The sequence below is a fragment of the Rhineura floridana genome, chromosome 1 (assembly GCF_030035675.1).
Source record: "Rhineura floridana isolate rRhiFlo1 chromosome 1, rRhiFlo1.hap2, whole genome shotgun sequence".
Classification (NCBI taxonomy): domain Eukaryota; kingdom Metazoa; phylum Chordata; class Lepidosauria; order Squamata; family Rhineuridae; genus Rhineura; species Rhineura floridana.
The window spans coordinates 225,903,259-225,926,113 of record NC_084480.1 but is presented as its reverse complement, the minus strand read 5'-3'; the positions used below and the strand labels follow the sequence as shown (position 1 = coordinate 225,926,113).

At 38.7% G+C, this 22,855-nt stretch overlaps 1 protein-coding gene across 3 annotated transcripts in view; it reads left to right on the top strand.

The window, feature by feature from the left end:
• The window catches only part of TSHZ1 (teashirt zinc finger homeobox 1), a 118,574-nt gene that overhangs the window by 8,609 nt on the left and 87,110 nt on the right, over positions 1 to 22,855 (top strand). The window contains exon 1 of one of the 3 annotated variants that reach the window (XM_061594345.1): positions 13,939 to 14,031. The exons of the other annotated variants lie outside the window; for them this stretch is intronic. The gene's annotated coding sequence lies outside the window, so the exon portion shown is untranslated. Of the gene's footprint in view, positions 1 to 13,938; positions 14,032 to 22,855 lie in introns of those variants that run through there. 3 annotated transcript variants of the gene reach the window in all.

Sequence of the window (22,855 nt, the reverse complement as noted above, 5' to 3'; positions counted from 1 at the left end):
TAATATTATAATCTTTCTGTAGACTTATTAAATCCAGTTCGCTGCAGTTTGTTAGTGTAAAGACAAAATCTGGGTTTGTCAGTTCGTTACTGTAAACACAAGGTAACATATATTAATCATTTCTCCTAACAGACTCAGCACAATTCTGCCACCACTTGCAAGTCTGGCTTGGGGTGGCATTTTATATCATATATATTGTAACAAATTTGGGAGGATGGGCAGTTTAAATATGTAATGAATGAATAAATAAATATATTCTATAGATAGTATGGAAAATGGTGTATACATCAAAGAGACCCTATTTAGAGTATATCTGCTTTGTTTATTGAGTATATATTGCTGTTATGTCATATTTAAAAATCAAACCTGTTTGAAAAGCCAAACTGAAGCAGGGCTGTTTTGAAGGATATAGGCAGCTTTACATAATGAATACCAACTTGCATCCCTTTCTGATCTCAGACTGAGGTTTAAGTGCCTTTTTCAGTAGAGCACCTCCTTGGACCTGATGCTCAGTGAGGGAACACAGAAGCTGAATTGAACATTCATCTTAAAATAGTTAGCATGCGGTTTACACTGAGTTCCATTTAACTAATACAGGGTGTTAATGTAGAATCATTAAAATAAATAGGAGATATGCCACTGAAGAGCTCATACTGGTTTTAATGTATCTGGATTTCAAACCACTGATTTAATCATTTTACATAGCCCAATTGCAACGTAGTAACAAAATCTGTAATATTGCCCTTGTTCTCTGGAATTGGTCTGTTAGCCAGTAATGTTTTAAACATTTTTTAAAATCCTTTCTTGATCTATACATGCAGTTCTTTAGTGATATATTTGCTAGGCAGATTTTGGGAGCTGCTCCCCCTCTCCTTGCATGTCTTTTGTATGTATGGAAAATTCAGAGCCAGAGCATATAGGAAAGGGACGGTTTTTTAATTGGGGTTAGAGTAGGAAACATATATGATGGGATGCGATTTGATTTACAGCACAATTCTTTGCATGTTTATTCAGAAGTTAAGGCTCTCTTTGTTCAGTGGGGCTTTCTCCCAGTAAGTGTGCAATGGAATGCAGCATTAGAATTACAGCTTTTCTGTTTCTCAGTGAATTATAGATCACTCTGTTATTGATGTTGGAACATAATATTTTTTATTACTGTGGCTGCAGTGCATCCTTCAGGAAAATAGCTAAAGAGAATTCATGTAATTCCAATGTTCACAGTATCAAAGTATTAGTTTTCATCTGTATAGCATATCCTTATTAACAGCTTTTTGGTCTTGGAGATCTGCTGAGTTCTGTTTCAAGCAGGACTGCACCTTATGTAGCTATCTGATAATACCAAGCATGGGTTAGGTCCTATTTTATGTTGTTGTTCGTTTAACTACATATTAAAAACATAAATTGTGAGTGATATAAGAGGATACATGGTGATAACATCTATGCAAAGAATCACATTAGACAGGTGCATTGGTTTCATTATGGCCTGGGACAAAGCATCAAGGTTCCACTAATGTCTAGTATTTATTTCAGTAGATTTCTGATCTGAGTCTTGTCTTAGAAAATAATATTTTCATGGTAAGACACATTGTATAAAAGATAAAAGGTAATACTTTTATAATCAGGTATAAAATTGACCACAGCCAGATGAATAATAAAAGTATGAACTTGATCTTGAGACATTTGATTGTGGACACCAGTATATAACTTTGTAAGGCTCAGAATAAAGAAACAGGAAAAAGCTAGACACAGTAATTAATTATATTTGCAACAATGGTTAATATATCTTACTGGCAAATTGTCACCATATCTAACTGATATTATTGCGGCAACTCAACACTCAGGTATATGTATTTAAAAACTACTAGTATAAAACTAGTATCTTGTAGTACAAAAATGTGCTCCAGAAGTGCTAGTACAGTAAATGACAGTTGTACTGTTGTTTGGTGTGAATCTATTGTGCTTCAGTTTCCAGCTATAGAGAAAAGGGATGGGGAACTTGTAGCCCTCCAGATTTTGTTGGACTCCAGTCCCAACAGCTTCAGCCAATATGGACAGTGGTTGGGGATGATAGGAGTTGTAGTCTAATAGCATCTGGAAGGCCATATGTTCCCCATTCCTGATAAAACTGTAAAACTTCTTTCTCAGCGGCATCTTACTATAACAGGTGACCTAACTATCTCCCATGAAGAGCCATATGGGCACATTGTTTATCAGTAACAATTCATAGCTTTGGTAAAATACTGGATTTGAGGAGTTTATAAGATTTTTTAAAAATAAAGTGAAGGCACATCTGTAGAATAGCCAGTGAGATTTTACAAATACAGTCTTGAACACCAGTATTTAAAATGCTGGAGTTATACAATTTCCCCCTCTTCCACAGGTGATCAAACCAACATTTAAACACACGCACACACACACGTGCACACACACACACAGAGTGTTCATGTGTTCATGGCAGACCATGTTAACTTAGTAAAGTGAGTGTTTTTAAAAGAAAAAGCAGGAAGGTTTGAACACAAGCAGAATTAATTGGATTTAAAACTATCTGGCCTTGCTGGAAAGGTAGAGTTACATCTCCCCTAGGAACAAGGTAGTAATGTTTTTACTACAAGAGGGGTGTGTGTGTGAGTGGGTGTGTGAGAGAGAGAAACAGGTGGTGAAGGAAAACAACAAGGAAATACAGCGAAATTAGATTGTCAGATATTTGTTATGGCTTTTCATGGAAAAGCTCGCATCCTGCCTGCTGAACAAGGATGTTCTGTAAGGGACATTGCTGGGCTTCATTACTATGTGTATATATATTTATACTGACAGATTATAATAGCACATATCTCTGTGATCTAAAAACTTCTGACATTGGTTGTAATCTAATGATCTAATGATGACTGCCCACTTTCACAGTGGAAATCTACTTGTGTAATGGGACCCTCCAGAGTAGATTTTGGAGGTGTGCAGGGGCTGGAGGTGAGAGGAGAGGAAAGGAAGACCTGTTGCATGAGCAAATGCCTACTTGCGCTATGTTGGATCTCACCCATTGCCATGTTATTATTTGTCTTTCTCATTTTGTTGGATTCAGTCACAGGCATTTCTTGGCTTATTTAAGATATCAAACCAAACTATAGTTAAGGAAGTTTAACTACAAGTGTTGGCATGATAGCTAAATTGACAAAGTATAGTTTTGGTCATTTCCCCTACTTCCCAAGGCCACTACACCAAGAGACTGGAATGCTGAGAGGCTGGAATAAGAAATCACTTCTAAACCATAATTAGCATGATTGTTGAAGCTCAGACTATTGTTAACACAAGCCTTGGTTGACATAATGTCTGAATGAAGCCATTGACTTTGATTGTGAAGTATAAGAATAGAAATGGAAGGAAAGTGCTGTATAGATTGGACAGGAGAAGTTCCTTAGGTTAAACATTTTTTCCTCTTTGGCCATTTCCTCCTTTTCCTGAAAATTCACACTTTGTGAAAATTACAGTTGCAAGAGGATCTGAACCAAGAACATTAGCCATCAGAATATACAGAAGACTTTTCTTCTACACAAAAACTCATTATGAAATTCCAGTCTTTGAAAACTAAATGTGGATATCAATTATTTTGGCAAGTTGTAAAAGTCTTGAGGCAAAAGCAGATGAAAGCAAGAAGTCTGAGTTATTAAGCCAGAAACAAGGAAAAACACTAACCTATCAACAAACAGGGCCTATAACTTTTACATTTCAAGTACCATTCTTACATTGCAAGTATTTATATAAAACATCTCTAGCCAGATCTTGGTCTGCTAGCTTCAAGTTGGGGGGTGGGGGGAGACAGGATAAAAATAAACAAGTATAAGCAAAATACATTATTTAACTATGTGTGGGGTCACATCCTTATGGTATTGGCGCTTAAATGAGATTATGAGTCTCTCAAGTGTTGTTTCTGAGGCTTTCTTTTTTGTTTTTAGAAAACATTCCAACTGCGGTTATTCTCCTCCCCAAATCTCTGACTTTGAATCTGGAGTTATCCATAGTGCTGCAGGCCTTGATGCTCTGTGTTACTGTCACTGTATCTGCAGTGAAGGCAGTAAAAATGAGCACTAATCAATCTTTCAAAGCCAAGCAATGAGCATTAGGAGGCCACTATCCTGTGACTAAACACACCCCTTTTATGGAGTGTTGGTGCTAATAAAGGACAGCTTATTACTGAGGCAGAGACCAAAGCTTGGGTGAGGTCAACCATGACTGGCAGTCATCAGTCATTCTTAATGATACTTTTTCCTTTGCTTTCTAAGGGATTCTGGGCAGAGTGCAAATCATTTGGGGTCATCTATAGTTCATGTACCCACAGATGGTAAAGGTTTTGAAAGTCTTATACTTAAAAAAAGAAAAAAATGTTTCAAATAGGCAAACAAACAAGCAAACAAAAGAGCCCAATAGATTTTTTTCCCTCCCATGTTGTGTTTTCTTTCACTGTTAAAATATGTTTTACACACTAGAGTGCTTGTGCATTATAAACATAAATTTATTTTTATGTTGTCTGTCCTCTTTAATTATTACCTTTGATGTCTATTGGTGACTAAAGAGCTTAACAGGATTTCTCTCCCTCCTTAAATTTCGCAAAGTGAAACCCAGCCAGTTCCCGACAGATGTCTGTTCCTCACCTTCAGGATTATTTTATAAATCCCTTTCTGATGAGCGGAAGTGTAAAATCAAGGACAGGTCATAAAGTAAAAGTATAAACCTTTTAAAGACAGACCCCAGTAATAAACATTCTGCACTCTGATTTTTTTTTATACTCTTAAAAATATGTTTTGGTAATAAGGTGCAAAAGTTTCAACCATCAGTTTGTGTGCATTTTTTAAAATTCAGCATTTTCTCTTATTTCTTATTTTCCTTCCTAGTTTGATTTCTAGCATGCCGGATAATAACTGCTTCAGATAGGGCACGTCACTAACAATTTTTGGTTTCATATGACTTTCTTTTAAAATACGACAATTGTAAAGCATTTTTTTCACTGTGTTCTATTTTTGTGTTTATTTAATTAATTAGCAGCTAATCACCCATTGTAGTATATCTGGGTTTGAAAGCAGTGAAAGCAGTATCAATTTAGGCAACAGCTGTCTTTTTTTCCTTCCCCTTTTTTACAAATTAAAGTAAGCTTACTTTTCCCGAGATTTTAACTTCTGAGATAGTGTAGGTTTATTTTTTACTTCTTAAAGCTGAGGTAAAGCTGAAATCAACACCTTCTGGTTTCTTCTGTCAGTTCTGTATCACCACATATAGGAAAAACATGGTGTGTTGTGCATAAAATCCAAACGTTGTAGTGATATTTGTCTCATGTATATATTTTTTTAAGCTTTTAATCTCAGCGTTCAATGCTTCATGGATGAAGGAGGTTTAGAGAACTTCTTTTTAGTGTTTAGCTTTGTAAATTAAGCTGTATATGATGAATGTGTGATTTGCACCAGCTTATGAACTTGTAAACTGCCTTGTGAGTACAATCTGCTCTGAAAGGTGGGGGCAGAAATCTATTAAATAAAGGTACAGCACCTAGCATGTTGGTACATATGGATACAGTCATTCTGAGTAAACAAAAACTGCTAGAGAAAATGGAATGAATAAAAGGAAGATTATTGTTGAGCGCAATCACTTAAAAATGGACTTGTGGGAATATTTTCCTTTTATATTCTTTTTGCAGTAGTTCTCTCTTGGTATGTTATCCCATTCATTCTTAAACACATAAAATAAAAACCTGGTCACTTTTGTTTCATACGTGCCCAAATGAGTGAGGTGCTTTTGGTAATTCTATAAGTAAACGGATTTCTGAGGTTTGTTGGAAAATACGTGCAGCTTTCATAAACAATTGAAAATGCAATCAAATAGCACAGTACCTATGATAAGAAGTGGTCCTTGTTGAAGCTTTATTCAAGAAAGCACTTAAAGATGAGGGTGTTTATGTATTTAAATTTAAGAATATGCTTTAAGTGCTTTCCTGAATTTGGGCCAGCGTGCCTGATGCTTCCTCCTGTTTGAGACCAGATGTCATAAGAAACAAATCCGGCCCCATGGCCCTGATTCTTTTGGTTATTGCATGTGGTCTTTGCTTTTTAAGTGATGGGCAAGAAAACAACATAAAATGCTTCTCTAATAAGGGCCTGGCATTTGTTCTCAGGTAAATTAATTTTATTCAGGGTACTGCCTACTGTTCCCATAGTGTAGCAGAGAGAGCTTGCAGTTACCACATAGTATAACTCCACCAAGCTTCAACAGCTGCTTACATATGAGTTTGCAAGTGCCTACAGATAAACACCAGTTATTTGATGGCCGATTAACCATGGTGAAAATATTTTGGCTATGATCCAAAATTTTTCTGGGATTGATGTACATACAGAGCTCTATGCAGTTAAGGATTTCCCCCCTTTTTTGAACAATACTGGCACAATGTTTGCTGACATGATGTAGTGGGACTCACTGATTCATGTAAAGCTCCATCTGCCCATCAGAGTCCCTGTACAGTATGTACTTGAAAATTCTGGGTTTGGGTAAATGTGTGAACTAATCCTAATTGATTCAAGTCCTCACAGTGGTTGCCATATAGGGTATGCAGAGTTTGTGGTGCACGAGGACCCACAGGCTCTAGGTGGTCCACCAAACCCAGAAAACATATTAAATAATAAAATATTTATCTTAAATGTATATCATCTATCATATATAATAATTATCCATTAATACATGTGTATTGTCTATATATCATATACACTAATTTTGTTATACGTGGCAGTTGTACAATAATTTAGATTTTTTATATTTTTATCTGACAAAAACTTCAAATTTAACTGCATTTTTCTTCGTTCATCTCTGATCAGAAGGTACTGTATATAATTGGATATTGGTGTATAATCAAACTAAATTGGGTTGGTCCCCTCCCAACAAAATGTATTTCACACAAGGGTCAACAACAAACTATCACTGCCACGGAGTCCTGAGATCCAGATATATCATAAGGGCATCTGGAGCAGCATTCTTGGTTGTTGCCACCAAGCTCTGGAACTCCTTTCCATACTTGAATCTCACCTGATTCAGAAGCATTGGAAAACGTATTTGGGCTTGGGTTTTCCGGGCACAATTTAACTTTTTATTAGGAGTGAGGGTTTATTACAGATTTAATTTGCTGCCTGATTATTATTTGAAAACTACATAATGGTCCATCAACTCAATGGGTAGGGAGAAGCTACATTTCCTACCTTCTGTTTCTCTTGGTCTGTTGCATTCCTTTTTACTTTCTGCCTATGCTGTGTTGGAAATGCTTTGAGGCGACTGCTGATAGGGAAGCTAACCATGACGGAAGTTGACGTGGTTCCATGTGTTGCATGGAGCACCTCACTTTCCTCTCCTTGACCATCTTGTGTTATCTTTGGCCTACACCAAGTTGCCAATTTTCAACCAGCCTCCTTAAGCAGTACTTCTAATCTTCTTGATATGCAGGTATTAGAAGACAATAATGTTTATTAGCTGTGAAAAGTTTAACCTGTTGATTTTGGCAGGTCAAATTGCTGTGAAAAGGCACAACAGGCCAGGCTATTTTTTTCCTGGTCAGTCAGTAACCCAGCCCTAGGGAGGCACTAGGGAATGAAAGGCAACTCCATGTACAGAGAAGAGCTAATGTGTGATGCAGATGGAGAACTGGCTTTTTTCCTAAGGTTTCATTATACTTTTATGTTGTAACTTACACAGTGGTATAGAGGCAGAGTGGACTACAAGTCCTAATTATATAGAAATTAATAAAGTCTTATAGGGGGCTTTATATTCTAGTCAGGGCCAGTGCCAGGCATGACTAATCCCTTGGGCACCAGCCTGCCCTGGGCCTATGGTACCATAGCCCCAACCCCCCATATAGGTGGCATGGGGCTAATAAGCCTGCCCATAAGAACATAAGAAGAGCCTGCTGGATCAGGCCAGTGGCCCATCTAGTCCAGCATCCTGTTCTCACAGTGGCCAACCAGGCGCCTGGGGGAAGCCCGCAAGCAGGACCCGAGTGCAAGAACACTCTCCCCTCCTGAGGCTTCTGGCAACTGGTTTTCAGAAGCATGCTGCCTCTGACTAGGGTGGCACAGCACAGCCATCATGGCTAGTAGCCATTGATAGCCCTGTCCTCCATGAATTTGTCTAATCTTCTTTTAAAGCCATCCAAGCTGGTGGCCATTACTGTGTCTTGTGGGAGCAAATTCCATAGTTTAACTATGCGCTGAGTAAAGAAGTACTTCCTTTTGTCTGTCCTGAATCTTCCAACATTCAGCTTCTTTGAATGTCCACGAGTTCTAGTATTATGAGAGAGAGAAAAAAACTTTTCTCTATCCACTTTCTCAATGCCATGCATAATTTTATACACTTCTATCATGTCTCCTCTGACCCGCCTTTTCTCTAAACTAAAAAGCCCCAAGTGCTGCAACCTTTCCTCATAAGGGAGTCGCTCCATCCCCTTGATCATTCTGGTTGCCCTCTTCTGAACCTTTTCCAACTCTATAATATCCTTTTTGAGATGAGGCGACCAGAACTGTACACAGTATTCCACATGCGGCCACACCACAGATTTATAGAACGGCATTATGATATCGGCTGTTTTATTTTCAATTCCTTCCCTAATTATCCCTAGCATGGAATTCGCCTTTTTCACAGCTGCCGCACACTGGGTCAACATTTTCATCGTGCTGTCCACCAAAACCCCGAGGTCTCTCTCCTGGTCGGTCACCACCAGTTCAGACCCCATGAGCGTATATGTGAAATTCAGATTTTTTGCTCCAATATGCATAATTTTACACTTGTTTATATTGAATTGCATTTGCCATTTTCCCACCCATTCACTCAGTTTGGAGAGGTCTTTTTGGAGCTCTTCGCAATCCCTTTTTGTTTTAACAACCCTGAACAATTTAGTGTCATCAGCAAACTTGGCCACTTCACTGCTCACTCCTAACTCTAGGTCATTAATGAACAAGTTGAAAAGTACAGGTCCTTGAGGGACTCCACTTTCTACAGCCCTCCACTGGGAGAACTGTCCATTTATTCCTCCTCTCTGCTTTCTGCTTCTTAACCAATTCCTTATCCACAAGAGGACCTCTCCTCTTATTCCATGACTGCTAAGCTTCCTCAGAAGTCTTTGGTGAGGTACCTTGTCAAACACTTTTTGAAAGTCTAAGTACACTGTGTCCACTGGATCACCTCTATCTATATGCTTGTTGACACTCTCAAAGAATTCTAATAGGTTACTGAGACAGGACTTTCCCTTGCAGAAGCCATTCTGGCTCTGCTTCAGCAAGGCTTGTTCTTCTATGTGCTTAGTTAATCTAGCTTTAATAATACTTTCTACCAGTTTTCCAGGGACAGAAGTTAAGCTAACTGGCCTGTAATTTCCGGGATCCCTTCTGGATCCCTTTTTGAAGATTGGCGTTACATTTGCCACTTTCCAGTCCTCAGGCACGGAGGAGGACCCAAGGGACAAGTTACATATTTTAGTTAGCAGATCAGCAATTTCACCTTTGAGTTCTTTGAGAACTCTCGGGTGGATGCCATCCGGGCCCGGTGATTTGTCAGTTTTTATATTGTCGATTAAGCCTAGAACTTCCTCTCTCGTTGCCACTATTTGTCTCAGTTCCTCAGAATCCCTTCCTGCAAATGTTAGTTCAGGTTCAGGGATCTGCCCTATATCTTCCACTGTGAAGACAGATGCAAAAAATTCATTTAGCTTCTCTGCAATCTCCTTATCGTTCTTTAGTACACCTTTGACTCCCTTATCATCCAAGGGTCCAATTGTCTCCCTAGATGGTCTCCTGCTTTGAATGTATTTATAGAATTTTTTGTTGTTGGTTTTTATGTTCTTAGCAATGTGCTCCTCAAATTTTTTTTTAGCACCCCTTATTATCTTGCATTTCTTTTGCCAGAGTTTGTGTTCCTTTTTATTTTCTTTATTCGGACAAGACTTCAATTTTCTGAAGGAAGACTTTTTGCCTCTAAGAGTTTCCTTGACTTTGCTCGTTAACCATGCTGGCATCTTCTTGGCCCTGGCGGTACCTTTGCTGATCTGCGGTATGCACTCCAGTTGAGCTTCTAATACAGTGTTTTTAAACAACTTCCAAGCATTTTCGAATGATGTGACCCTCTGGACTTTGTTTTTCAGCTTTCTTTTTACCAATCCCCTCATTTTTGTAAAGTTTCCTCTTTTGAAGTCAAATGTGACCGTGTTGGATTTTCTTGGCAATTGGCCATTTACATGTATGTTTAATTTAATAGCACTATGGTCACTGCTCCCAATCGGTTCGACAACACTTACATCTTGCACCAGGTCCTGGTCCCCACTGAGGATTAAGTCCAGGGTTGCCGTCCCTCTGGTTGGTTCCATGACCAACTGGTCTAGGGCATAGTCATTTAGAATATCTAGAAATTTTGCTTCTTTGTCGTGACTGGAACACATATGCGGCCAGTCTATGTCTGGGTAGTTGAAGTCACCCATTACGACCATATTTCCTAGTTTGGATGCTTCCTCAATTTCATATCTCATCTCCAGGTCTCCCTGAGCATTTTGATCAGGGGGACGATAGATCGTTCCTAGTATTAAATCCCTCCTGGGGCATGGTATCACCACCCACAACGATTCTGTCCGCCTCTTTTGGGGTTTCGAGCTTGCTGGGTTCAATGCCTTCTTTCATGTATAGAGCGACACCACCACCAATACGTCCTTCCCTGTCCTTCCGATATAGTTTATATCCAGGGATAACCGTATCCCATGTGTCCCACCTACTTCTCGTGTCCCTGTGAATGACGTGCACCCTGCGGGCACATGCCAGCCATCAACCAAGATGTCAGCTGGGGCATCAGCTGCTTAGGAAAGTCCCTGCTGCCATCTTGGTTAATAACAGGCATGTGCGTGCAGCATGCATTCATTCACAGGGACAGGAGAGGTAGGTGGGGTGTGCTGAAGGGGCTTATTGAAGCCTGTGCTGACTGTATTGGAGGATGTGCCTGGGAGCTCCCTCTTCACGATCCGTGGCAGGGTCAGGAGCTGATGCTGACGCAGATTGTGGAACGAAAGTACTACCCTCCCAACCTGGCTGCCCTCTGGCGCTGGCCCTGATTCCAGTTGCAAAAACCTTCATGTTCCATGACAGACGTTCAAACAATTCATAGGTATAACTGTGAAATCTCCCAGATAAATTTATTTATTTATTAAATTTATATCCCGCCCTTTCTCCCAGTAGGAGCCAATAGAAATAAAAGAATATTGCTGATTTGTATGCATGTGTTAATTTATTCAGATGCATGGAAATTGGAAAATGCCTATTGCTTAGTATTGAGGCTAAGCTAAAAGAAAATGTTTGGATGACAAATGTAGTTAACCTGGTTTAAAACTGTCCAAACAAAAACCTTTACATGAATCTACTATTGGCTCTCAATATTGAGTGAGCAAAAGGTCATACATACTTCACTTCTGCTTAAATAGGGTTTTACATTATACAGATGCATAAGGGCATGTATGAGGAACACACCACGAGTGAGATTTTGCTATGTATGATGAGAGTACAAGATTGTGAATGACTTCTACCTCACATATCATCCATAGTCAGAACTTTATTGATATAGGCATCTTATGCTAGACCTGTGGGCAGTGAGGGGAAATTTAGCACCTTAAGAAAGGAGAGTTAGTTATATTAACCTGCCTGCTGAAGACAGACAAGACGCAGCAGCAGTTTCCTTCCTGGATGAGGTATTTCACAGATACTTATTGTGGCATCTTAGATCCAGCTTCCCTGCCCCATATCTATGGTCCATTTCCAGGTTTTTCTTTCTTTTTGGAGCTCCATTCCTTTATTTTGTCTTTAGAGCCTGGTTGAATAGAAATCATTTATTTTATGCAGCTTTATGCTTTCTCTCTACAGCTTGCATCTGCATGAATGTGTTGCAGCCCGATGAGAGTTCATTCGATTAAATAAAATGCTTAAATTGTAATCTGTGCAAAACGATCATATTTGAAACACTTGATGTCTCGGTTAGAATCCATAACAGTGATCAGATTTAAGTGATTTAACACCGTAGTTGTAGGGAATGGAGGGAAATACAGGAAATACAGTTTCAAGACATCCATGTATTTATATAAAAAAGATTAAAACTAAAGTCAGATATGCTTCTCCCTCTCCCTTTCTCCTTTTTGAGCAGTCAAAAGATATACTGTATCCTCCGTGAAAGAGCGCTTTGAATCCAGTTATCCACTTTTCCTAGTCTCAGACTCCAGAACCTTCTACACGCCCTCATTGGTTAAACCACTAAGCCTTTGATTCCTTCCTGATTACACTATACAAGACATCTATCAAACACTGTCTTATCTGTTTGTAAGGCAGCTCAGGCCTCAGATTTAAGTCATGGGTTTTGGCTACAAGTTAGAGTGTGATTAATAATTGACTAATGTAGCTTTTATTTATCACAGGCTAGCACATTTCACCATTACCGAGTTAACATAAATTAAGTGTAAGCTGTCGTTCAATCTGTTTTTCAACTCCCCCCTTCAAATCCTAATTCTATCTTTCACTTTTTTAGAAACAAAATCCTTACACAGGGCACAGTCTTAGTCAGTGCCAAAAAGTTGATTTCCTTTTCAGTAGAGTCATATATCACTAGCCCTCCCAGCTGCAGTGTCAGCCTCTGACAGAATGACATGTGTCATTTATCAAAGGGGCCAGTCCGGGCCTTGGGAAACGTACATGACAAAGCCTGAGAGAGTTCATTTCGTAGTCCCCTCCTACCCTCTCTGAGCCTCTTGCCAGGAAAGCCTGTGATGTTTCTGTCTTCACAGCATTACTGTAAGTCCTTCAACCTTCACAAAATTAACCCTCACAACCTCCACCATCATCACAAATATGGAATCTTCCTTAGAGAGTTCTGAAATCATGTGTGTGTGTGTGTGGGGGGGGACACAATTTATGATGGCATATTGCTGTAAAGTTTAGCTGCTTTCGTAATTTATGCTGTGGGGCACTGTACAAGAACCAAAATCTTATTTTCTCATTACAAGACTTATGACCAAACAATTAAAGAAGCATTTCAGCTTCTAACCTAAACACACTTACTATGGAGTAAGCCCCATCGTTCTCAGTAGGACTGACCTCTGAGGAAGCATGCATAGTATTATAATGTTGCTATGGTATAAAGGGCAATCTGGCACTGTACAAGCACAGAATAGCCTTCCATGTATGATTTTTTTGCTTGAATATTCTGTCACTTAAGCTTTTTGCTCAGTTTTCTGAATATAAGTGCCAGAACAGGCAAGTGATGGGGTTTCTTTTGTACGGAACTTCAATGTAGAATGTGAATCCTGTCACACCTGTACAAATAAGGTGACCTGCTTAGCTTTCAGAACTCCCTGTAAAAAGTACTTCACTTAAGAAAAAGGAGTAAAAGCAAATAAAATAGTTTTACACTGAATTGTGTCTCCTCCCGCAGTCTTGTCATTCTGCCCTATTATATAGCTATTAAGATTAAAGGCTTAGCTGTGAAAATTATTTTAAACATAAATTGAAGTGCCATAATATAAACATATTTTTTGCTGTAACTAAAGTTTTCCTCAACTGTCTCATTTTTATTTTGTATGAGAGAAAAGTTATTATTCTCTCACTCACACAGACCTCTTTAAAAACATTATGCATAGCTGCTATCACCTTAAAATTATTTACAGCGTCAGATACCATTTAAAGAGATAGCTAAAGGGACTATAGCCTCAGTGAGGAACTTTCTCGAAAAGATCCCTATAAATTAGCCATTGCTCAGGAGTGGCTGTTTTCTAGTCAGGGCTGGTCCTTTCATTTGTCTACATAAGGCTAATTTATTTTTGCAGCCAGATGTGAGCTGACAGCCATCACTCAGAGTTTCCTTCCCCCACTGTTAGGAGGTCGGGAAAACAGTCACGTTTCCCATTTTACAGAATCCCCATCAACATTATTGAAGATGGATGTATCTTTAAAGCAAAGATTGATTGTGGATATCGGAGTTATGGTGTCATTTATCATGGTGAATATTATTTAGACTTGGATTGTACAAGGCTGTAACTTGAGACACAGCCAGGGGAGGGACAATCTGGAAACGAGGATCCATGAACTTTAATGGATGGATGCTTTTTCAAAGCTCCACTCACTATAGCATGATTTACTTTTCTTATGGAGAGGAAACAAGCATTTCAGTTTTAAAGGGCCAGCATGCCTTCTTATCTCCTTTTGTGGATCCTTCATAGAAACATCAAAGGCTTATAGTTAAGGCACAAATAGAGGGATTGAATATGATTTTTGCATGTATGCAATTAATCCTAGCTTAAATATATAATCATATGAGACATTAAATGAGGTGCACTCAAGGCTTTTGTTTGCTTGGGCCTTTAGTCACATGATTGCTGAAGTGCTGAAGCCTAGCTGTATTGTGTATGAGATATCATGATCTGAAATTTTGGTAGCGTTAAAATAACATGATAACCAGTGTGTCATATTCTGAAAGCTTTTTATACCAAATTGAGTCTAAATCATACAGTTGTGTGCTGCTTGAAGAGTTCTATTGATATGAACAACTGATGAACCAGTTATTCAGCATACTGATAAGTGTTTTGATATATTAAAATGTGCCAATTTTTTTAAAAAATCCTAATTTTGTTGACATTATTTGCAATTATAATATACAGTTCATTCTTTTTGACATATGCTCACCTGGTAGTCATGCAAGAAAACTTTCTATCAAAAGGCCAGATTTGTCTGCAATGTTAATGTTAAGCTGATAGCATTGCCATCTCCTTTCCTCTTCACTGCAAAGTCTCACCACTCCAAACCATTATTTGCTGGTATGTCCACATTAACATGAATAAGATTTCATTCTTAATGTAGGATTGGTAACCAGCTTCAAATCAGAGGGTCAAATATAAGGTTAGAAGATTTGCATTAACTACTGTTAATGATGTTGGACATAACACTGAACCACAGTTAAGGGATATGGGGAAATTCATGCTTAAGAGGGGAGGACCATGGCGAAAGGGCATACTGGTACTACCAACTGCTCTAAATCCTATAACCATGGTTAAGGGCTAGCTTATATTACATACTGTATATGTTAGCCCTCAGAAGTACTCACTGTTCACTTTTTCAGGTGAAGCTTGCAGCAATGTGTGAAAGAATAATTACGTAGCTTTGCTGACGGTCTTATTACCAAGTGTTGTTTTAGAACCTTCATTAAGATCATAACCATATCATTAATGTTTCAGAGTACAGTCCTTTTCAGTTTTGTGACATTTGCCATTAAAACTAACTTTCTTTAATATTTCCGAGAAGATTCTGCTGAATTGTAATATATATAAAGTAAATGCATTCTAATAAATCCCAAAGTGATCTTGATGCTGTGAACCTAGCAGAGGTTTGCTCCACTGGTTGTTCTGATTGCTTTTTATACCTCACAAAAATGGCCACTGTTGGGTTCATTATGAAGCATTCTAGATTTGGTTTTGAGCAGAGCAATCTGTTAAAAATGAGATAAAATGGAAGTGAGGTAACTGCAGAGTAGGTTACATGCATGTGAGGTAGTGAGGTAACTGGAGGGAAGTTTAAACTGATTTCATGATGTTCTATAGAGACCCTTGATCTCAGTCTCCAGTTTGTAGAGATCAGCTTCTAGTGGACTAATAGGTAGACATCTACTAGTAAGCATTCTTTCTTAACTGCTAGTTGTAAACCATTTTTTTGTCTTGTGTGTTGCTGCTGAATTAGTTTCATTTTATTGTTTACTGTTTTAATGATTTGATGTTCTTACATGGTTTTGTTAACAGCTCTCAGTGGCTTTTTTGGGAGCGGAGATGCAAAATAGAAATGATCCTATAAATAAATAAATGACTAGAAAACCCTATACATTACCATATATATACCATAATAGACATTGCCATATGCCTTTTTTACTTTAAAACAAACAAATCAGGTGTAAGCTTGGTATTAATCCATTTTTAAGAGAGAGAGAGTATAAAACATTAATGAACGTTTTTGTGGAAGCAGAATTAAGAACAGCAACAAAAATAAAAACAATTTTGAGCATCTGTTTTAGAATGCATATCTGTTCTGTTTATAACAAATGAAGAAAACCCATTATCTGGAACAATAAGGGGAATTTCCTTTTCCAAATGTTGATTTACTTGCAGAAGTGCAATCTTGCATTTAGATATTTTTGGCAACTAATGTTCTTCTGTGGTGTTTGACACTATAATTTCAGGGATACCAGTCGGCATTCTGAGCAGTTTATAGCGTACTTCACAATGCAGTAATTTAGACACATTCTCTGATAGGAAACCCACTGATCTACAACTCACTTAAGCCAAAGTTATTTGATTTTAGCCTATATGCTCCAGTGGAAATATTATCATTCAATTTAGCATTCTCATAATCATGACCACCTATGGCAATTACAGGAAAAATGGCAATCTGATTGTGGTGGTGGCATGTTGCCAAAAGCTGAATTCAGCACATGATTGGTGACAGGTGCACACAACCAGCCTAGGTAAAATAGCCACTAAGCTTTTTTGCTGCCACTGAATGAAATAGTTCTGACACGAGACCACCATCTCAGGTAAGTATGTTTAGGATGCAGCCTGATCTTAGACATATTGTACTTGCTTCAAAGTCAGTTGTATTCAAGTCAACAAGAATTTCAAATATGTATGCTTAGGATCAAAGTTAGTTCCATTTAGTAGGAATAAATTGGCCTAAATCCTAATACTGTTGCTAAAGATTAAATGAAGCTGTGGTTTGGATTGTCAGCCCATCAACCTGCTGGAATTTGCATGAGAAATATTTTTCTCCAGACTGAGAAACATGCAGCATATTTACAAACAGGAAACAGTTTATCATATTTGTATTTACCACAACATCGGTAATGTTGACCAGGAGTCAAGTCATTACACTAAATTTATTGTAACCATTATTAATGCATGTAGGTTTGTGCCATAGTTATGATGTAAGACTGCTGTTTCTTGATTAAAAGCTGTTTGTTGATGCTGAGATCGAATACAGATTCTCCCTGCTCATGGTGACTGACAGCAGCTTCTGGTATTCTTTTTTCTGACAGTGGAGTATATTAATATGAACACACCTTTCAGAGTAGACTGTGAGCTTCAAGAAGTACAAAATGGAGAAAATTGTATAATTTCAGCAGGAGCAACTGTGCTTCCATAAGGTAGCCAAATTTATCACAGCACATTACAGGATGCAGCAAATGTCATGAAAGCCATTGTTTTAATTTTTTTCCCTGAGTGTCTGAATGAGGTGATTTATGGTAGTTATCCATCTTAAGGGTCATCTATCAACTTTTAGTTGCTAGGCAATCAAACTAGCAGCTGTTTGCTTTGAATCAAGCTGAAAAGTTGTCAGTCATCACATGCAGGTATGACCTTAGTGGTTAAGTGCATTACTATGCATGCAAAATTAAAAGAAACAACATCGTCCATTTCCTCCATCATGTTTGGCATATTGTGGGGCTTTAGGATAAATGTTGTACAAAGTGAAGCTGTGAAAAAGGATTTTGTGTGCACTGCATACTAGCCAATATCTTTACTCTTTTTCGCCAAAATAGCCCAGTTATGTCTATTTGGCACAGAGCATTGTCTCCTCTATATTATCCCTTTCCTTCTACAAAGTGTTAATTTTGAAGAAAAGGGAAATAAGGATACAAATACTTAGGATGGTGGTATCTACCTACTGTTCCAGCATCACAAAGAAACAAAATTTCTTCTTCTGTTGGCATTTTCAGGGACATTGCACATCACATTGCATTGACAAAAAAGTTTAGCATCAGGGAAACCAGTGGTTATATTCTGTTAATGGAAATTAGATTACCATGGCTGCAATCCTAAACACGCTTGCAAGGCAATAAGCTCCATTGAGCTAAGTGGAGTATACTAATGACTAAACATGCTTAAGATTGCAGTGTATGCATGTGCGTCTCCTGCAGTCAGTTTGTTAATGTTAATCTTGAGGGGATAAATATAAGTAAAAGTAAAAGCTCTCGTGGAAGCCATATTCAGTCTTTGTAGCAGTAAGTAGATTGATTCTAGTGATGATACCACTGGATGCTCATTTCTCAACTATTCAAATTCTGCTCATCTACTGCTATTAGTTTTAGGATATATGAATGCTGTCCTTCTAGCATACAACATGCTTTACAATCTTTATCTCATTTGCTCCTATAACCAACCTGTGAGGTAGGTCTTTAATGTTCCTGTTTTGCAGAAAGAGCACTGAGGCTGAGAGACAGTGATTTCATTCAGTGGCTTGTGTGGTGCAGTACTTGCTGTTCCTACTACTGAATTGTGGGGGAGGACCGTTGTCACATTTTTATATTGTAATCGGTACCCAGGATTGGTGCCAGAGGGCAGCTAGGTTGGGCCCTGGCCGAGGGCCACTGCAACCCAGATGGACCCCCGAAGAGCCCTTCCTTGGGATGGGAGGGTGTCTCTCCTGTTCCATAATCCGTGACAGGATTGGGTCCTGCAACCTGACCCTGCTGTGGATCATGGAGAGGGAGCTCCCAGGCACCCCACCAATGCAGACAGTGCGGACTTCAATAAGCCCACCCACATGCCCCACCTACCTCTCCCATCAGTGTGAATACCATGCATGCTGTGTGTGCAGGCCTGCCAAGGGGCTTACTTGCCCTGTGCCACCTGTATGGGGGTGTGTTGGGCTTCAGTGCAGTGGGCCTGGGGCAAGGTGCCTGAGTGCCCAAGGGCCCAGTCATGCCGGGTGCTGGCCCTATCGGTACCTAATTGCCTGGTCAGCTGTTGGCATCATCTCAAATACAAAAATAAAAGCCTCTAAAGAGTATAACTGCTTTTGAAAAATCTAAGCAATCTGGCCTATCCTGGAAATGTTATACATGATTTGATGTAGAGGATTCTGGACAGCATTTGAAGAGAATTGATTTGCAGATGGCTTCAGCAAGGAGGCAAAGCTGTGCTTAAATGATCTTTCAATGTAAAAATTCAGACCAGTGTCAGAAAAGTTCACATCCTGTATGCTCTAGTTAATCAGAAATGGCATCTATCTATGACAATAATTTTGTAAAAAAAAAACCCAGCTGTTGAAGAAAGAACCACTGTGAGTTGTCAAGAAGCTGCATAGAGAAAAGGGAGAAAAGCTTTTAACTATAAGTGCTGTTTATTTGTGATGCTGTCTTTCAATTTTTTTTAGTTCTTTTGGGCCCAGTTCTCCATAGAAAAGTGGCATATAAATGAAATGAAACTAACTAAACTTGGTTGAACATTATGCATTATGTGCAACCCTAAGTAACAGATAAATCAGTAGTTAAACTCTGACATGTGGCATTCTTCTGAGAGTTCTGCCAAAACATTGCTGTAGCGATTCTAGTGATTGTAATACTGCTTTCAGTAGATGCATTCTATCCTGATTAACAGTGCTAAACAGAACAAGGGCTCAACGGCATTGATGACCTTTTTCTTTTTAGTTCGTAGCTTTATTTGACTGTGTATGGGCACAGCAATCCAGTGGTGGTTGTGGTGGCAAAGAAACTACCACTACCTAAGAAGGTGATGGCAGGGGAATTCTCACCATGTCCAGGCTCAGCCTTCATTTTCTCTCCCTCTTCCTTTGTCATTAATGGGGGAGGGAAAGCAAATATGCGAGCTCCAGAGCTGGTGTACTTTTACAGCCATTCCAGGGATCAGAGGAACAATGGGTCTTCAGATGCAGTTGATCCTGGCCTCCCTGGATATGCCTCTAGTACACCCTTGGAATGCCCCATTTCTCGCCATACTGCTCTTAGAGCACACCAGCAGTAGGATGATGGCAAGGGGGTTTTCTGCCTCCGCACCAGGGAGGTCTCTGCCCATATCATCCTACATCAGCCATTCTCCCTGGGACTATAGGATTGCTCTCTTAATTACTGTTCAGTTTAAGGCCTCTTAAAAATAGATGATATATTAACGGATATGTTTGGTGGTCAGACATTCAGTATCTACAGAACATTAATTTAACAAATGAAAGACTGGGGAGAACGGAAACTTAATGGCTAAGAACTTATTTTCTTCTGCTTTCCCCTCCTTTTTTTGTAATACATGGAAAAAGAAGTGTAACATAAATATATTGCAATTTACTTTCAATTTTTTTATATGCACAATGGGTTAGTTATGACTTAGATGAGGTCAGGATAGCGACACTGTGATTATAACCAAATGTAATATTGATAGACAAGTAAGTAGTAAAAAATATTTCAAATTTTTACCAGTTTTTTTTAATCCCAAACCCCTTTCTTTTCCCAACTTCACCTTCAAATTATTGTTGTAGGAGCTTTATTGAAAGATAGGAAGATGAGGCAAAGGAAAAGAAAAAGCTTTTATGGCATTTAGGTTATTTGCATTCCCAACAAAATATATGTGAATCTAATTATTAACATAAAAATAGGGTTCTTATAAATATTAATGCATTTTATTTGGCTACACCTACAAAATATTTGCTAATAAAACATATTGGCAATTGCATGCCACCTAACGGGCTTGCTGCCCTGGGCTCCTTCTGGAAGGGCGGGACATAAATTTAATAAATAAATAAATAAAGGATGCAACAATACTTTCTCCTTTTTAGATAACAGGAATGTTACTTGAGAACCTAAAATATTTTACCCTTGGATGTAAAAAATTGCTGTGGATAATAGGGAGCCAGTGTGACCTGGTTATGGAGGATAGTGACATAGAAGAACAGCTGAGCCGCAGGTGGCACTGAGTAGCAACACAGCCATATGCTTACCCCTTATATATATGATACAAAAAGCAGACAAAAGCCAGTAGGCACACATGTACATATTTCTACCCCAACTTCTGTCCTCTGCGCTTGCAAACTTGTAGAACTAAAACACCAGTTTCTCCAAATTTGTTCTGTTGCTTGACACTTTAGTAACTAGTTATAGACAATGCTGACAACTGTAACCAGGTCAATTGGGAGAGTTTTAGCCTTTATTAGTTAATAAAAGCAGTTGCAAAATCTCTAGCTTGCTAGCACAGTTACACTTAAAGCACTCTTATATCATTTTAACCGTCATGGGTTCTCCCAAAGAATCCTGGGAACTGTAGTTTGTTAATGGTGCTGCAAATTGTAGTTATGTCAGAGCTACAGTTCCTGGGATTCTTTTGACAGGAGCCATGGCTGTGAAAGTGGTATAAATGTACTTTAAATAGGTAGTGTGGATGTGACACAATTTCCTCACATCTGGTCAGATAGAAAATAAGGATTAAAAAACCCACACAATACACCTAAGCACACTTTTGAATAGACTGACCCTGAGCTGTACTGATGTGATAAAATCTCTATGGTTCTTTAAAAGAACGAAACATTTTCTAAAAACCAAACATGGCATAAATGTGAACAGTAAGAAAAAAAACTAATTACAGTCTTCACATAAAATAAGGAGCAATAAAAATCTTCAGTACAGGCATTAAAATCAGTGTCCTACATATAGTAAAGCAAATGACAGACCAATGATAAAGAAGGCCTGGGCTTGGGTGATCCCTTTTGATAGTGAACCAGAAAGCTAGACACTGAGACTACAAGGCTCTGCTATACATACATAGTTTAATATTTTGTAGACTTTGCTGCTCATCTATCAAAGTCTTTGACATGTTCAATTAACAGGCCCTAGGTAAGCAGAAAAGTTTACTTCTGTCTGTGCTAACTTTAACTTGGTATGTAATCTTCTCTAATTGGTAATCATTGGAGGCAGTGGTAATAAGAATGTGAGAATCGTCTTTCTGAATCGGACCAAAGGCCCATCTAGTCCAGCATTCAATTCCTGCAGTAGTCAATGAGAAGTGTACAAGGAGGCTCATGGCACAACAGCATTTTCCCCACCTCTTCAGCAACTGATAATCATAGGCACGCTGCCTGTGGAATAAACAGCATACCAATGAATATTAACTCTTAAGTCTTAATGCAGTGTAATTAAATCTGTTGCTCACATTACTAGTGTGCATGTTTCTGTAACACAGAAGTTGTCTAGGTCATTATGTTTTCACCTGTGCGGACTCTTGAGTTGACAAGCCAGTGACAATCTGTACAGTGTGTACGATTTTCATGGGTGCTTGCAAAAGTGTGTTTGGTTTTTCCACTTTTGCCCCTGACATAGTGAGAGCTGGTTTGTGCAAGTATGCTTCCTTTATTAAACAGATGCTATGAATTTGCCCTGAAGTCTCAGTGACTCCCACTGTACTGCATTGGAAGTCTCATGTGTGATAGAACTCCCAAGAGTAATGAAAAGGAAGTTGGCAACCATGGATTTGATGCTGCCAGGTTTGTAGCATTTGAGGTAAACGAGAAATTCCTAGCCCTTTTTGAGGATCCTCTTGTTTCACAACCATCAGGCGTTTAATTTGGAATTTTGAACATTCTAATGGTTTTAGACATATGCCATTTTTGCATTTGTCCTTTACTTCAGGTCTGTCCCAAACAAATCAGTAATCAATTTGACCAGGATTGTTGTCCTCTAAATAGAGGCACAATTTGGTTAATGTTGCCTGGTCAAAAGTGCCAAATTGGGGCCATGGTGTCTCTGTGTTATTCAGACATAATGGCCAAAAGTTCATGCACAGATCAACAAAGCGCTTTCTTTTACAATATGTGAGTCAATCTGTCATGCTTATTTTCAAAAGGTTTTCACTGTATCCTATTGTATTATTACACATTCCCTTAGTGACACAGAATTTCAGCTTGAGTTTTTTCCTAGAAGCCCCTTCAGCTGTTTCTTGGCTTTCAGCTCCTGATTGTCACTTTGCTGCTTTTAAGAGGCAGGGTTTTGTTTTTCAAGAAAGCGT